Below are 16,347 nucleotides of genomic sequence, written 5' to 3'. Positions count from 1 at the left end.
ATCTTGGGCTGTGGCAAATGGATGTGGAGGGGGATGGCTGGGTCAGCAGCAGCCACAGGGGTGGCAGTGCCATGCTGGGTGGTCCCTGGTGGGTTTGGGGACTGTGGCTGCACAGGCAATGCTGGAGGGCTCACAGGGGACTGGGCAGCCTGGCAGTGCAGAGCTGCTTTCTCAGTTTGGCATCTGCGACTGGGCTCAGGCTCAGGTCCAGCTCCATGCTTTGATAGTAAAACTGCAAATATAACAGAAATTTATAATTTGACAAAAAAAAAGTTACATTTTCCTTCCCACCTTAGCAAATTATTCAATGAAATGTTTTATTTGTAGAAAATTATAGAAATTTGATCACTGCTTTATATTAAAAAGCTGTAATTCCCTTGTCACTCTTGCATCATGCAGGATTAAATCCACTGTGATCTGGAAAAGAGCAAGGGAGGGGAAAAGGAAAGACATGACAAAGGTGTCCACATATTAGAGCATTTACCTCTTTCTGAATATATCTGGAGCAGCCAGCATTGCTGGGAAATAAAATAATGTAAGAGAATTTAGAGGGCAACATCTGTTTTAGTGTCAGAATTCATTAGTGAAGAAAAGGGGAACCCAGGTACACCATGGGGATTTGCAAAATCTGAGATTACAAGCAAATGTGTCATTCAACATACACTATTTCCTGTTTCTTGCAACTTTGCTTGACAGATGAAAAGAATTTGAGTCCAGCTAAAGAGTGTATGTGAGGCTTAGAAGTATTATGGTACTCATTATACTTCATGGAATCCTCCTTAATGATTTGTTCTGTGGCCATATAAAGGATCACAAATGCAATAAAAGTGGGAAATATTGAGTTAAAGCAATGTCTGGCACTCTGATGTCATCTACACAATAAACAAATGTCAACGTGGAGCTATAAATAATCTCTTTATCATAACCTTGAATTGATCCGATACCAGATGTATACACACTTCATGAAAATTCCTTAGCTTTGAAGAAAGAGGACCATAACCTGTAACATAAAGCTGTATGAATATCTGTGTGTGTGTGTTTGTTTCCTATGGGTAGCATATGCTACAGCAAGAGGGCACAGGGCTGTTGTCCTTCCTGCAGTCGGTGCCTCTGTGCCAAGCATGACACACTCCTGCGAGCATGCAGACTGCAAGGATCACTCTGGGCTGGTAAAGACCTCCCCAGTGACAGGCAGGTCCTTGGAAGCATAGAAAAAACTCTGTAAAGAACATCTCATTTATGAGAGAGATCTGAGCACACCTGAGCTTTCCCTCTCCAATGCAAAGTGAAGCACATTGTGATGAAACATCATGTAAACATACATCCATGCTGAAATACCAGTCCTGGGCATCTAAATCCATCCTTTTGTTTCAGATCTCTTTTTAATGCTGCTTATGTGAGATATTTCTGTCCAACAGGAGTGTTTACATTGTAATGATTGCATTTAAAAAATAAAAAACCCATTTCATCGGCTGAGCAGCATCTTGGGGCTGACTCAAGCCAATGAGAATCTTTCCATTGACGTCACTGAGCTTTTATTCAGGCTCTTAATCTGCAATCAATCAACCCTTAATGTTATTCCATGCAGAGCTCCATGCCTTCGTTTGGTGATAGAAAAAGATGAGACCAAACACTTGTCCCAGCTACCAGTGCTGGCAAACAAGCCTGGGTCACGATTACACTTCCAGTGAGCCTCAGTCAGGAGTTATCCCAAAATTCACTGTTTTCCCTTTTCTCCTTTGTGTACATTCCTCCAGCTTTGTGTTTTGGCTTTCATGCTACACTGGGCTGCTCCTGCTGATCTAAGCTGGAGAGCCCAGCCCTGTGGCCTCCTGAGTGCTGCTGGGGACAGCCAGCCTGAGCCATGGGCTGTCTCCAGGGCCAGGCAGCGTGTCCCAAAAGCAGGCTCTGGGATGTTAAATCTTCCTACAGTAGCACAAGGTACTTAGTAACAGTGCTGAGATGCTGCATGAGATTGTGAGGGAAAAACAAGGCATAAACCCCCTAATCTTCCCTGGCCTCTCCCAGCAATGCATTCAGTACACCTCATTTAACCTTTCCCTCTCCAATGGCCATGGCTGCATTTTCTCTGCACAAGCTGCCAGAATAAGGAACATCTGTCTAGGAGCTTTGATGACAGTGACTTTATCTCTTGTTATGTTCTGGTGGTCTTTCTGGTATGCTTTCATCATAATCTCTTTTTAGAGGAAAGAGAATGGGAGCCTGGGTCTCCCCCTGCAAGGACAGTTGTACAGGACCATATACAGCTCAATGAACCACACACTCCATGACTATGATGTGTCTGTAATGGGTGAAACAATTTCCCTGAGGTAGCAGCAGAAAAGAACAGGGAAAAAGGAAGAACTGAAATGCAGGGCATTATCAGAGGTCCCTGAAACATGGTCTGGTAGAATGGACACTGAGAAGTTACCTGGAAGAGGAGTGACAGAAGGGAAGGCTGAATAGGTTCAAACGCAGAAATAAGTTCAAACACTTGCAAAACAGTAACTGCAGAGGTGCCAGAGATGGTAAGGTCCCAGGTGGAAATTGTGCCTTGCTACTTCCTATTGCAAGTCTGTCACTTACATTTGGAAATCATTCAACAAAGCCTTGGCTTTATTTGCTTCAGTGCCCAGTTGTCCCTGAAAAAATAAAAATTAACCAGCAACCCCATGAGGTCAGACAACAGAGAGAAGGCTTTTAACTTTCAAGGACCAGGGAATTCAGGATAGCTCTCAGGGCTAAGGACACCAGAGCTACAAATACCCACCTATACCTGAAGGTGTCAAAGTCTTGGCCAGTCATAAACTGGAGGCCAAATGGACAGATTTAAAGGAATAAAGAGCACCCTAACAGAAACTGCAGGTCCAGAGAGTGTCCACACGTCTAAAGTAGACCAGGAGCAGAGGAGGAATCACTGCCATGTCTCTAAATTTGGTCTCATTTTATTCATGCTGACTCCATCATTCCTGCCATGGATTGAGGAGAGAAGTGTGCAGTCAGACAGGAAAGGTAGCTCATGGACAGAGGGATGCAGGGCTCAGGGCTGGCCTGCTCTGCTAGCAGACAGCAGCTTTCCCCCAGACCAGGGGCACACACTGCCCAAGACTGGTTTTGTGAACTGAGGGTGAGGGAGAAAGGAGAGGAGCAGTTAAATTCAGAATGCTGGAACTGTGGCATGTCTGGGTGAGGGTAAAAGATGGTCAGGGATCTCTCCCAGAAGGTTTGCATGGTGAAGAACCTGCATCTGTAGCTTCATTGCAATGCTAAAGATTAAATATGTGTCACTTAAGGCTTAATTTGAGGTGAAACCATAAGTTAAATTTTTCTCATCTCTCACCATGCATCATCTCTGGGAAGATATAAGCATATACAAGTCAGAGCTAGAAAATGAGGAGTAATTGATGGAGCAGCCAGAGGGCTTTGTTGTAGCCACATGCATTTCGTGCTTGTGAATTCTGCCAACAACAACAAATAGATTTACATTAGTAGCACATTCAGGATAATTTCTTGATGTGTAAAATATGTACAGGTACCCTGATACTACAGATTCTGCAGAGATAGGCATTATCAACAACACACAGCTTTGTTTCTGAATTAATGCTGAATATTCCAGGTGCTCTGTAAGACTGAAGGCCTTTGCACTATAAATCACAGGAGAGCAATAATTTTAGCCTTTTACAATGAGAAAGCTTGTTCTGGGAAATCTTTCCCTCTCAAAGGGCCCCTCTTGACTTTGAGTAGTTTGGTCTTGCAGGTCTCCCTAAATTTCTAGGCTAGAATTTACAGATAAAAATGTAAAAACCAGGTCTCCATCTTCAACATTTGTCCCAAGTGTGAATATAATATGGCACTAAGGCAACAATGCTCAGCTGGGGGGGGGGGGGGGGTGGTGAGACCTTTTCTTATGTGACTTAGGGCCACAGGAAATTGAAAAGTTTAAGCTGAGAAGGGACAAAATAGAGTATGTGTAATGTTATTTCTTACATTGGTCCCCTCTGGCTTCAGGGGACCTGTTGATAGCCTGACTGTCACAAAGTTCCTGCCATTTCAGATGTTCTTGGAGTTTTACCATCTGGACATGCAAAAATGCAAATGTCAATTCACAGGACACAATTTTCTTCCTTTCAGCACAACAGGAAAAGAAACTCACTTGGAAAACATGAAATTAATACAATTAATGGCTCTCAGAAATTGAGAGGGAAAAGTATCCGAAGAAATTGTGTAAAATCTCATTATATTTAAAACAAAGTGTTTGCATCTGATTGAACAGGCTGTACGCAGAGATGTATCAGCCCTACAGCCAGATAGGCCAGCCTTTTTTCAGAATTGTAAAACTATTAAAAATGGATGATATTCCACTTTTCCAACCTATTGATGCTGCTTGTCCGACTTCAGTTGAATGAATCTGATGAGAAAACAGCTGCAAGGTGGTGTTGGTTGTGTTGGAGATCAATATCTCTCTGCCACGCAAACCAGAGCTCCATCCTAGATAAGGAGAGGGATCCCAGCCTGCCTGGGAAGTGCAGGAGGGCTGGATGGACTCAGGGCAGCCTGGCATGGGAGGAGCTGTGCTGAACCTGCCACCCACAGCTGCACCAGCAACAGCCACTGCTGAGGTCAGCTGCACCATGGAAAGGATGTGATTCATGGGATTCTGAGGAAAATCACTGCTGGAGCTCTGCAGAAAACTGCCTTGTTTCTGACTCACTTGCTAACTAGAAAAAGAAGAATTAAAAAGTAATCATCTGTCTGGGTGAAATGGAGGAGGAGGATTACAATGCAGTGTCCAGGGCCTGGAGGTACCTGGACAAACATTTCTGCAGAGGGGATTAGCACAGCTGGGCTCATGAGCTGAGTTTCCAGCTGTTTTGCTTCCCTCATCTCTGGCCTCCCCAGGCCGGGACACCTGCAGTGAACTCCTGGAGCACTGTGGCCAAGTACTCTGGCTCCGGGGGGCTCCTGCCTTTGGGCAGAGGGGCTCACCAACCTGGGGCAAGCTGCAATTCTCTCAGACCCTAAAACTGATAGCAGGGAGACAGACAAGCTTTTTAGCTGGTCCTGTCCAGCCTTTTGTTCCCAGCCACCACAAGGTGAATTAGGGAGGATTGGGGTTGCACTGTTATTTTTCTAGATAAATGCTACTGACATCTGGGCACTCTTGGCTGGCAGTTCTTTTGGATTTCTACTATATTTGTATATTTTGAGCTCAAGAAAAACAGCTGAGGTCACAAGCTAGGTACTTTCAGGGAGGAAAACAAACCAAACCCAAACCAAAACCAACACAGAACTGTCTAATAAAGGTGCCCTTAGAGGATGGCTATCTCAGCCTGCTGCCCACTGGCCTTGGGCAGGGAGGGGCACACTGAGATGGACACTGGCACCAGTGAGTCAGGGACAGCTGGGACAACCTGCAAACCATTCAGCTCCTGTGGGGCTGCAACCAGGGGGCACTTGCTGAGCCCCTCCCTCCAGGCTGTGCCTTAGGTGAGCTCTGTTTGGCCTCTGCAAAGGCGTGCTGTAAATTCAGCCAGCGTGTCAGCACGGCCTGAAGGCAACCAGCAGGGAAACAACCCAGCTCTGGCTTTTTCACTCTTTCTAAATATATGGGCAGGGACAGGTGTAAAATTACACCAACCAAGCAATAACTCAGACCTGTTTGAGTGCCAATTATGTGTCTTTTTACAACATTGGGCCTCTGCCTGAACACATCATTTAGGAGAAAAATGTGTTGTAAAAGTGTATTCACTCTAAAGAATGCAATAAAAAATTATTCTTAATATTGGTCTCACTTGTTCAATCTCCAATCTTTTCCTCTGCTCCTCCCTCATCCTGGGATAAAGGATCTTTGGATACCCTGTGTGTGTTTCGTGCACAATCTTGCAAGGTTAGCTAATAGGCCATCAAAAATAAATATACATAAATCTTAGCCATGTATGGTCTCCAGACGGGGAAAATGGCTTACAAAACCCAGGAAAATGACCACCCATAAAAAAAAATGCTGGACACTATTATTTTGATGGCAGACACTCAAGCTGCTCAGCGCACGGCACAGTTTACAGAAGAGGCTCTGAGTGAACACGCTGCCTTGGCAGGCAGAGCAGTGCCCAGGGCACAGGGTCAGGCTGGGTCAGGCACTGGTGCTGCTGGCTGCCACCACAACTGAGAGTTTAGCCTGTGTTATTTGGTTAAAAACAACTAAAAGTTAGGTTTATATGGTGAGACCCTGTCTCTGAAACGTAGGAGTGCGGATTGTGTCCTTTGCTAACAGGAATGCTTTAGGTATGAACTCGATGAACTCGCTCACTTTGTGGGTGGAAACAATGCCTGCTCTGAGGCACTGGGGGCTTCTGTGGGCAATTCACAAAACTCATCCATGGAAAAAGGCTCAAAGAAGATAGGCAAGGATGATGTGTTCATGCAGAAAACCACACAGGAAGTGACCACAGATGTAGTACAGGAAGCTGAACTTGTAAAGAGGTCCAGAGGGTAGCCTATATTTTGGATAATCAGCTGTATCTGTTGAGTGAGTGAACTGGTTGTGAAAGTGGCCTTTCCTAAAATGATTGACAGGTAGTATTGTCTTCCTGAGCCAGCCACACCAGCATGGGGAAACCAATTCGTGGTTCAGCCCCACACAGAGTGTAAAAGCCAACAAAATGGACCCCGAAGAGAGCAGTGGATCTGAGTTGCTCTCAGCCAGTAATGAAAATCATGTATTACAATCCAACTGTATATCCAGCTTGCTTTATTGTGTTTGCCTTGTGATTTCAGGACACTGCTGTATCACTCTGTTATATCAGAATTCCATGCAATGTCAAATATATAAATAAATTTAATACTAAACATCAAACTCTTCTTGAGTGAAACATCTGAAAGAACCTGGCCAGAAGATATTCAAGTCATAATTCCACACATTACCCTCCCCACGAAATAGGGTTAGGAATTGATTTCCCAAGCCCTTTGGAAGATGTTACTTCTGTCAGTAAAGCTGACTGCATATTCCTGTAGTCCATATCACACTTGGTGTCACTGCAGATTCCAATATTTCCCTGTAATTACCAGCCTGCAGATGATTAAGGGAACTAATGTGAAACCACAGCTTCTTTGCAAACTTTTCCAAAGCACTGCATAAGCCTCTAGAAGCCCTTTCACCTTCATGCCCCCAAATTTCTTTCCAGGCTCTTCTCTCTCATTTCCTTATCCCTTGGGTTGCTCACAATCACTGGTGGGACTCATGTGAGCAGAAAAATCCCATGCTTATTATTCTTCATATTCTGTACAGCTGTAGGGGGAAGGCTGAACCCATATTCTGGAATAGAAGTATGCAGAACAATTCAAAGCACACCCATGCTTCTATTTACATCTTTATAATTATATTACACACAATAACATCTTATAATGTGGTATTATAATAGTAAAATATTTGAATATTTTTATTATTACAAAGAGTGGTGTATTTTTATATTTAAATGTGCATGCTTATATTGTTTAGCCAACCAGTGTAAACACTGAAGCCTTAAACTAGTTGAAATGTATCAGATGAATGTGGTAATGCTTTGTCTGTGGCACAGACATATTTATAAGGAATCATTTGACACATGCAGTTATTCTACTGAGAGAGTTTTCTTTTGCTGACACTGTATTCCTCAGTCTGCAGAAGCTCTTTCCTTACAAGTCCTGCTTTAATAACACTCCAAGCCATTTAAAAATCCACACTGCAGCACAGTCAGGGGTGTAGAGCAGTGTGGAAGTCGGGGTGAGAGAATGCAGCCGAGTCTGGGGCTCACACAGACATTGCTGTGCTCAGCTGCCACCAGAGGCACCCCTTCGGTAAGGGAGCTGCAGGGCAGGGCTCAAGGGCTGCACATTCCCATCTATGGCAGAAAATGCACATTTGTTAGCATGAAGAAATAATCTGCACCAAGTCTCAGACATAAATTCCCTGGGCTGCTAGCTTCTGCTAGCTCCTTTTAAAATGAGGTGTCTTGCTGTAGGCTTTCTGCATGTGAATTCATGACAAAGCCTGAAGTACCTGCTCTACTTTGACCTTCTCAATATCCTCCTGGCCTGGGGCTGCCTTTACCCTTTTACTCCCAAAGTCCCAATTCACAGTAGCTTCATTTCAGCTGGGGATAAGAAGATGCTTCCAAACTCTTGAGCATTTCTGAACATCATCACAACCCTTCCTTCCCTTCCACTGCCATTGCCAAAGACTGAACTAGAAGTTTATCTTTTAGCCAATTTTTATTTCAAATTTGGTTCAATGAAAACAACAAAGCTAAAACAGACTCAGTGGAACAATCAGACACTGGAAGACATTACCTTTCTCCATGTGAGGAACATGGCTGGGAGGCTTATTTCCCTCCCAGGCATTACAGAGGGAAGTAGGGGGAGAGTTGGAGACTTCTGGATTTGGGACATTTAGGGTTCTCAGGACTCCATCAGGTTCAGATGTAGCAAATTGATGGACAATGGTATTGAGTGTCTTTAAAAAAATACAGTCAGGGTAATGGTCCAGTGGTTCTGAGGCAGCCAGCAATTAACAGTCCCCTGGGGAAAGCCTGTGGTAATTGGTTTCTAGAACTGATCAAACTGGGAGCAACATCAAAAACCAGATTACGAGAAGGAAGGAGAGTGCACTTGTGAAAGGAGATTTTAATTACTGTAAGGGGGCAACAAAAAGGCTGCATTAGCTGATTGTCTTACCTGTCTGCCTTGGAAAGGCCAAATCCTGCAAGTTTTTCACCACAGATATGTTCTGCTATGTCCTAGCATATTTGCAGAATACCTGATGAAATAGTTATGTGTTTCAGGTCTGTAGAGAATAGAGGTATTAGAGGCAGTACAAACTAAAATGCCTTTTATTCAAAAGGCTTTGGCTTGTTAGTGAGATTGGACCAGCAGATGGTAAATACCAGCTTGTAATACAGCATAATGCAGTTTGCTGCAGAAAAATGTAACATAATTTAATGTGAGAGTAAGGAACCAATCAGTCAGAGCAATGAGCAGAGGAGGGATTGAGAGTATTACAGAAAAATCATTGAGACCATGAGGCCAGCACACAGCTGCAGTAATAAAGTCTGTCATAAAGTGGAAGGGACTGTAAGAGGGGACTTAGTGTAGATGGTATTAGTCAGAGCCCCATCTGCTCTAAGCCCCACACCATGTAAGGGAGATGTTAATGGCTCACAGGGGCACAGGGCAGCTCAGGGTGAGGGCACCTGTTTTACTGTCAGGTTTGTAGGGAGGAGGTGACCTACATGGAGGTTCCAGCATTGCACAGGATGCTCTCCTGCAACAGACAGGGAAGTAGGAATGGAGCTGAACCCAGGTTTGGAGCTGCCAGGCCTTCAAGTCTTTACATAGAGAAAATTTTGTGTATTCTTTGTATGCTTTTTGTTTAATTGAGAATAAGACCCAAAAAGATGTTTCATTATTTGTGTGACCAGCCTGCAGATCTGGACCATACCTGGTGCCTGCTTGTCAAGCAAGCATTTTACAACGGCTCACTGGGTAGCCAGCTTACTTTTCCTTAAACCCACCTGCCCCCAACAAACCTTTCCAGAGAAAACAATCAGCTTCCTCCAATTTCACAAAACCTGGGTTAGATTTCTCAAGTGAAATATTGGAAGATCACTGAATTATTTAATACCATTATTCTGACTTTTTTGCAAAGTCCTGTTTCAGACAGTCATGGTTTTCTGATTTGTTAAGCAAAGAGATTCACTTTAGATGTGAAAGTCAAGCTGAGGTTCCCCTCCTTGTGTCCCATGCCCAGCCCAAAACAGCCTGAGACCAGGAAATGCTGCATTACCCTGTGTGGTGCATGTCATTGTAGCCCATCTCTCCACACCAGGCACCCTCTTTGTCTTCCCTGGGATTGCAGAGTGATGAATGAGTGCAGAATCTGACTGAGCAGGAATTAATGAAGTTTAATACTGTCTTTGGCCAGACACAGTGACCACCACTTGATAGCTGAAGAAACGATTACATTCCACAAGAAACCATATAATTAAACCTACAGGAACCTCCACATCAAACACAAGTATGTGTCACTACCCCAGATGAAAGTACACATGAGGCAGGGAAGGGGGGAGAGTTTTTACTGCCTCTCTTTCACAAAGGCTTATGTGTTTGGGAAAGAGGCCGTGCAGCCAAGGGGAGCTAGCAGAGAAGATGTAAAAGAAGCCCTCAAAAAACCCTATCCCAATAGTGCAGTATAAAAAGCTCTGCAAGAAAGAAAGGATCTTTGACTGGGTTAGAAGTGTAAAGCAAGAGATTATCCCCTTTTGTCTGATTTTTCCTGTGATTTGTGACCAGTGCATACCCTTAGTGCATTAACAGATGTGTACCAAAAGGACTTTCTTCATTGTCACTTTTCCTTTTAAAGGAAATATTCCACTATTCCTCATTTGTCTAAAAGCTTAGTGTTAAAAGGGAAGTGCAATGCTGCTATTGCCTGAGATTCAAGAGTGCAACTCAGCCTCTCTACCACCAACAAAAAAAATGAGCATGTGAAAAAAATCCTTGCCATTGAAGTCATTAGACCGGTATTCTGATTTCACACATGGAATATATCTGTTAAAGAAGCAGATGCCAATTTTATACAGACAGTCTTTAGAGCAAAACCACACTTTAAATAATGAGGGAGTGGGGAAGTGCATCAAAGGTTGGAATGAAACTTCATGTTACCATGAATAAAGGCTAGCAGGGCTCTGGATGCATTCAGAACTGGATCTTCGTGATATTGTCTCAAATAAGTTAAGTGAGCGTGATGGAATTTTGCACACATTAATTCACTTCCCACAAATACAGAAACACAAGGCATCCCTGCCCCTCTCCCTCTCCTGGACGCAGGCCCAGTTACCCAGCTCATGTCCTGGTTGTGTGCACAGCCTCAGAGCCACCCCTGGCCCAGCTCCCCAGCAATATTCAGCACCCCTGGTGACACAGAGCCACTCCTGGCCCAGCTCCCCAGCAATATTCAGCACCCTGGTAACACAGAGCCACTCCTGCTCAGCACCCCTGGTGACACAGAGCCACTCCTGGCCCAGCTCCCCAGCAATATTCAGCACCCTGGTGACACAGAGCTCACTGCAACTCCTGTGGTGTGAGGGCCATCACAACAAGGCAACCCCTAAGGGCCAGAAAGGGCCAAGGCCACCCCACAGGCAGGAGGAGGGCTGGGCCGGCTGGCTGTGCTGCAGTAATGCTGGGGGCAGGACTGGAAGCAGGGCCACAGCTACAAAAACTTCTTCAAGGCTTTCTGACCCTGCAGTCTGCCTTTTGAACACTGCAGAGGGCTTTGGGCATGGGGGAAGGATCTAGTGATGACATCTGCATGCTGCAGATGACTGCGTTCCCCCCTCATGCTGCCTCAGTATATAGTGGGTTCATTCTCTCTCCTCATTAACCAGAAGAAATCCATGGGTGTCACCACTGAAGCTCTTTACAGCTGTCAGAGGCAGCAGAGCTGGTCCTTCTGTGAGCAGTTAGATCAGTTTAGCTCCATTCTACCCCCAGCACATCATCATGCCCTCATCAGATATCCAACAACAATATGGCTTAAAAGGGATCCCAACAGAACTGGCAGCCTTTAAGGGACTTTTATTTTTATCAATGTACTTCAGGATAATTACTCCAAACAATTCCAAATGAGGTTAAGAAAAAGACTTACACTCTTTATTTCAACCTCAGTTGCTAATTTGCAGCAGTTCCTTGATCCATTGATCCTTGTGTGCTATAACTACCTTTGATCTGACATTAGGTCCTTTCTTGAGGAGGCTCCAAGCAGCAGGACAACTCATTCCAGGACCAAACAAAAAGCTGAAACACCCACCCTTACTTTCAGAGTAATTTTGAAACATCTGCATAATCCAAGTACAGATCAAAGCCTGGATGCCTAAAAATGTTCCCCTGAGGGTGAATGTAGGATTACAGTGGCTCCATACATCACAGGACAGGTGGTAGGATACTGAAGGATCATATTTCTGGATCATATTTCTTAGGTTATATGCCAGGAGAAATTTCACACATGAAACAGATCAATCAAAAGCAGTCTTGAGCTGGACTTTGAGTGATGTAGAAACCTCTTGGTCCTCACCTGGCTGCTGCTGCTGCAGGTCAGGGCTGGAAGGGCCTCTGGAGCCAGGGCTGGGGCTGCAGTGCTCTCAGGCTCTCAGGCACCCTGGCAGGGCAGGGACATGGACATGGCTCTGCGCAAACATCCTGAGCTCAGCTGGGCAAAGCACTTGAGTCAAGGAGCTCTCAGGCACAGCATGGCCTTGTGGCCAGACCTTATCTTTTATCATCCCAAGATATGGACCTTATCCTGGGGTGCTGTGCTGACTGATCTGCAAGTTATAACAGTTAAAGTAATTAAATTCTTTCTCATCAGTAAATTTTAGATCCCTTTAGACTGCTGCTTTCAATGATGACAAAGATAGCAGTTACTGTTTATGAAGCCAAGGTTGGTAACAAGCTATACTCTAAGGAAGGTTCCACTATGGTGACAGATTTTCAGGAATTGTTCAAAAAAGAATGGTTTTCTTTATGTTGGACAGAAATTCCAGTGCCATCTCGGTGCATATAACTATAGATCCATATATATGTATGTTAATCCACATGCATAAAAATAAATTTTATATGTGTAGTACTTAGCTATATATTTGCAGTTATTTATAAAAGCCTTTTCCCAGTAGACTAGTTCAGTGCAAAAGATAATGCTCTTTGCATTGCATTTGCTGTAACGTTCACAAGAGAAGGATGAAAAAGTAATTTTATTTTAAATGTGAGTATCTTTTGGAGGCTTGTTTAAGATGCCTTTTGTGGCCCACCAGTTGCTGGAAATGGGGTTCTGTCAGACAAGGAAGCTGAAGGGCACTGTCCTCATCAATGACAATCCCAGCACAATTCCCTGGAGAACAATGTAAAAGCATTGCACTGCGTAAGCATAAACCCAGGATAAGTAGATTTAATGAGATCTTCCCCTGGCCTGAATACACACTCTTTCATCATGTGCTGTAAACAAAATGCAATCTATTTACTTTACGTAAATCTTATCAAGGAGCTTGCAGTGAAACTGTGGCAGGTTCATGTAGAAATCATGGATGAAGAAATTTTCTTCTCCCAGAAAACACACAAAGAAAAGTCTGTGTCCCTCCTTATTTGATGGGATGGTTCTGCCCTGCAGCTGACCTCCTACCCTCATCTGTCCTCAGGAAGTAGCACTGATGTGTACCTGCATCTCTCTGGGAAGCAATTGTGAATGAATACTCACTCTTGCTAAGAGAATAAACACAGGTTTAGGAACCCAGATTTAAAAACTGGCCTTGGGACTGCATGTTACTTCAGTTAGAAACAAGAACTTAATGTCATTAAAAAGAAATTTAAAAAGAGTGATGTTCACAAAGTAACACCTTCCAGTAGCTGAGAAAACGTGTTGGCTCCCAGCCAGCATCACTCACTCAGAAGCAATTTTGAGATAAAGGGTCATTCATTAGGAACCATTGCTCAAGAGCAGAGCAGTAGGTGAGGAGTCAGAATGTGCTTTGTGCTGGGGCAGTGGTCTGGGCACATCCTGCCTCCCCAGCAGCAGTCCCTTGGTCAGAAGGGACAGCACAACACCACAGTGGGGCAATGCCCTTCAAGCCAGGCCTAGAAACCTGCAGCCTAAACAGCCCTGCTGTCCTCAGCATGATGTAAACCAAAGTGAATGCCAGAGGGAACTGCAAAGGACCAATTGTGCCTGGATGTTACTCTGCCTGTGATTTTCTGCTTTGTATTTTTGGATAGAAAATATTCATACTAGGCCAATATCCAACCGACTGATTTATTTGTAAAATTTCATACAAATGATTAAATATTAGATAAACACAATTATCTTTCAACTAGTTTATAAATAGATAGCTCAGTTACGGCGCTGCATTCCAGGCCCCAGGGACAGCCTTAACTAGCTGATACAGACAGCCCTATTAGGAAAAGGTTTTGCCATGGTTCTGATTGGCATTTCACTTCAGTTGAAGAAACTTTTGACAACTTAATCTTGAGAAATAAATGCAAAAAATATTTGTGCTTGAAACAAAAAAAGGACAAGGCAGGGCAGGAGAGCAAGGAGGGAGGAAGGTAGAAAGGGAAGAAGGTAAAAAGGGAGGGATGGGGGGAGGGAGGAAACAGGATTATTAGCTATTCACTCTTTATTTCCATAAGTAACTCATGAACAACAAATTTAACCATAAAAATGTCATAGGAACAGATTTTGGGAAACATATCCCTACCTAACAGCAGTGTCCCTGGGGCCTCCCCCTTCTGATCCTACCACAATTAGCAAATAGCATTACAATTAGCAAATAGCAATACTTTGCTGCTCAGCAGAAACAGAGTCACCCTCACTTTCCTACTTCAGGGGGCTTCAGAGGCAAGGACACACATCTCTCTCTGTGGATTGCCTTTTTTTTTCCTTTCTTTTTTCTTTTGCTTTTTTTTTTTTTTTTTTTTTTTTTTTGAGAAGAGTTACAGAAACAAAGATAAGAACAGGCCTAATTTTGTGCCAAAATGATCTGCAGCAACAAACTAAAGCATGGTTATAGCCATATTTATTGACATTCCAGAACTATGACTCACATGGAATTAGCTCTTGAAGCAGAACAATGTGAGCTGAAGAGGTTTACACTTGAGGCATAAACAAAGGAGATGGATTGAGGATCCAACCTGCAAGAGATCAAATTTAGGAGAGGATTGGTGCAGTACAATTTTGTTAGTCACTGGGCTTTCTGTTTTTCTTCCTTTCTTTCCCAGCATTGAGGGTGAGGTTTTTGGTCAGTGATGCTAAGCTTTCATTGTTAATCTTCCAGAGTGAAATGGGTAACAGCAACTACCCTGCCTTTGTGCATGCTACCTGAGTGTACTTTTTTCAACTTGCCACTAAGAAAAAATGTGAATATTCAGTGACTAAAATGAGGAAAAGGATTAGACCATAAATTAGACCATTCCTCTAGTTTATCCTAGAGGAATTAATCAGGCTTTTATTCAGAGCTCACCATTACATTCACAAAATCCTCTAAAGACCAGGCTCATATGATGCATTCTGCACATGGGAACTGCTCACCTTACTGGGGAAGTTGATAAAGATTCTGGCACACCTCTTTTCTGCTAGACTTCATTCAGAGTCTGGGGAGCAGATGCTGCCTTTTGAAAGTTCTTGTGGAACTTTCCATACTTCCTTGATTCTTCACTCCCAGGGTTGTGTCCTCCATCTCTATTCACCACCTACCTGCTGGAGGCTACTTGACTAATTTATATAAATATAGGCACTGTTTTACATGCAGCCTGCCTAATTTCTTCAGGATTCAGCTCATTTCAGTGATGCAGTGCTAAAAGCTGGTGGCTGCTATGGGGCAGAGGTGCAGTGAGCTGCTGGTGGAAGTGCAGAGCAAAGCAGTGCCTTGTGGAAGGCACAGCTGAGAGCAGTGACACCCAGAACGTGCTGGAGGTAGAGCAGATGTCAGAAGCAGGAGGCAGAGGAGGGCCAGAAATCTGGATCAGGCCTTGGAACAGATGGCTCCAGGGGCCACAGCCTGAGCATCTGTCTGGAGAGGGTGGATAAAAAGCAGCTCAGAGAGGGCCAGAGCTGGGACTGCAGCAGGGTGGGCAAGGTCGCTCTGTTTTGTTGTTACAGGGTGAAGTGCTGTGTTAATGCCCTTGCTGTGGAGGACAGTGCATGAAATGGGCTCGTTTTGCTTCATTTAATGGTGGAAAGCATTTCACTTCTTGGAGATCCCTTTTTCTCCTCCCCCCCATCATCTCTGTGCGTGATCCAGACTGGATTCCAAATGGGAGGAAAAAAGGAAACACACAATTATTGACTTGCTCTGCCAAAATTTGAATAGATTCCTTCTAAAACAAATGAAAGCCTGTTTAACTGGCCTGGAAAACATGAATGTGAACAACATTATGTACTGCCCTTTTTGTAATTCTATCACACTGGGAGATCATTATAGCAAAAGACAGAACAACATTATCCCAAGCTGCCTGAATTATAAATTCCAAAGGCTGGATTACACTAAAAAACCCCTGGGTGATGGCAAGAATTGGTCTCTTTCCCTTACCTAGGCAGGGAACATCAACTTCTTAGCTCAGCATCTCATTAACTTTTGTGTGTCTGCTTTCTTCCTCTGCCCAACTCCCAGCTGGTGTCTGAGGCTTCAAAATATTTAATGCAGGAGAAACTTGGGACAGTCGACCAGAATTTGGAGTAGAAACACAACCCCTGCCACCTTGCTTGCAATTTGCCACTCCTTTTGAGTCCAGTGTGGCTGGTGAATTAGATGTGGAAAAATCTCCTTC

The sequence above is a fragment of the Melozone crissalis genome, unplaced genomic scaffold (genome assembly GCF_028551555.1).
Source record: "Melozone crissalis strain CALT ecotype California unplaced genomic scaffold, PUWL_Pcris_2 ptg000016l_1, whole genome shotgun sequence".
Lineage (NCBI taxonomy): Eukaryota > Metazoa > Chordata > Aves > Passeriformes > Passerellidae > Melozone > Melozone crissalis.
Note: the sequence above shows the minus strand (reverse complement) of the source record.